The 2070-nt window shown below is 39.6% G+C and overlaps 1 pseudogene; it reads right to left on the minus strand.

Moving 5' to 3' along the window:
- Positions 1-433: 433 nt before the first annotated feature.
- Positions 434-1058, minus strand: LOC102846203 (annotated as a pseudogene).
- Between the last annotated feature and the right edge of the window lie 1012 nt (positions 1059-2070).

Consider the following 2070-nt stretch of genomic DNA (forward strand, 5'->3'; position numbering starts at 1 on the left):
CACTCAACAAGATGTATTTTTTTCCTAAAAAAATAGATATTTGGTGAAGTCATATATTTGATAATTTTTATGTTACTTTCTGTTGTATTTCTAAATAAGATGTGAATAATCTCATAGAAGTTTCAAACTTTGAAAATATGTATAAAAAGCAAAATGTGAATATCTGCCCTTTCCTTCATACCACTTCTCACTTTTTCCTCCTAAAGACACACAGAAAGATAGGGTTCTAGTTGACTACTCTGGGACTTTTTTCTAAGTATTTAAATGCTTAATGTTGTAGAGTAAATTACACATGGAGCCACATTTAGACACTGTAGATTTCACAAGTTTTTTTAATTCCACATATTCTTTCAATTTTTATTATAATCATCACTATTCCCAGAAAACATATGCAGTTTTAAAAAAACTGAGAATCACCTAAAAGTGGTGCTCTCTAATCCTGTTTGCCTTCACACCACTGCCATGAGCCTTCATTCCATGCCACATAGAGCAAGAGAGCCAGGACCACAAGGACGGCCACCACAGCCACAATGGCTGGACTGTGGACTCGGGGGGATTGTATAACAACTAAAGAATTTTTTTTCCTTCAAAGAGAAAAACGACCTGGGGGACGGGGTGGGCAGAGAGGAAAATGTGCAACAATGAATGAATGGGGGGAAAATTAAATGGAAAGAGTATGTTGTAAAAAAAAAATTATATATGTTGCATTAAAAATCATTAATTAAGAAAAGAACAGAAGAGAAAAAAAAGAAAAGAAAAGAAAAAAAGAAAAGAGAAAAGAAAAGTAGCTGTTCTGGTTGGACATGCCTAAGGCACCTTCAAGCACATATGACTTGGTCATGAAATATATATAACTCAATGGGAACTGTGATCATCAAGGCCTTAAAGAACAATAGTGTTTTCAATGTGGATGTTAATGTACTTTCGCTTCTGAATCCGGGTGGCTGCAGGGTATTCAGCGCTGCTTTGTCCAAGCGCCCATGGCAATGCCATGCCGGCAGCAGGCAGAATGACGCAGCGGAGTCTCTCCAGACACTTGAGCAACAGGTCGGGGCCATTGCGCAGGTGCAGCGCGGCCTCATAACAGTTTTAAAAATGCTGTTGTTTGTTGTTACATGCTGTCTAATCACCTTCAACTCATAACATCTTTGAACCATGCCCTGTCCTGAGCCAGTTTTACTAATTCCGACACACCAAACCCCATTGCCCCCGTCACTGTATCAATCCATCTTATCTGGGGTCTTCTTCTCCAGCGCTGTCCCTCCATCCTTCCATGCATGATGTCTTTCTTCAAAGACCGATCTCTCCTGGCCACCATGCCCAACGTATGTGAGATGGAGCTTCAAAATCCTAGCCTTCAAGGAGAAACTTGGTTTCACCCTCTCCAAGGCAGACCTATTTGTTCTCTTGGCAGTTCATAGTGTTCAATACTCTTCTCCACAATTCAAAGACATCAATTCTTCTTCTGTAATTTTTAACTCTCTGAAGTATAACAAGGAATTGCAAAGACCATGGACTGGATTAGGTGCACCTTAGTCTCTAGACTGACTTCGTTGCTTTTCAGCACTCTAGAGAGGTTCCTGACAGCAGATTTCCCCAATGCGACTTGTCTTTTATTTTCCTGAGTACTGGTGCTGAGAGTGTTGATTGTGGAGCTGAGGAAGCTACAATTATTATCAACCTCAATCTATTCTCCATGTATCATGGTGCTGTCAATTGGCCCAGGGAGGAGAATCTTTGCCTTCTTGATGTTAAGCTTCAATCCATATTGAAGACTACAGTCCTTGACCTTCTGCAACAAGTACTTCAGGTCTTCTTCAGTTTCAGTAAGCAAGATTGCATCACCTGCATAACAGAGGTTGTTGATGAGTCTACCTCCAATCCTGATGGATTAGTAGTTGGAAGATACGGATTTGGTGACAGAAATGAAACTGGAGATAGAATGATAGAATTCTGTACAATCAATAATTTATTCATAACAAATACCTTTTATAAGAAATATAAACACAGGCTATACACATGGATTTTACCTGATAGGATGCACAGGAATCAGATCTTTTGCATCTGTGG

The sequence above is a fragment of the Elephantulus edwardii genome, unplaced genomic scaffold (assembly GCF_000299155.1).
Source record: "Elephantulus edwardii isolate Elephantulus edwardi_28Jun2011 unplaced genomic scaffold, EleEdw1.0 scaffold00233, whole genome shotgun sequence".
Classification (NCBI taxonomy): domain Eukaryota; kingdom Metazoa; phylum Chordata; class Mammalia; order Macroscelidea; family Macroscelididae; genus Elephantulus; species Elephantulus edwardii.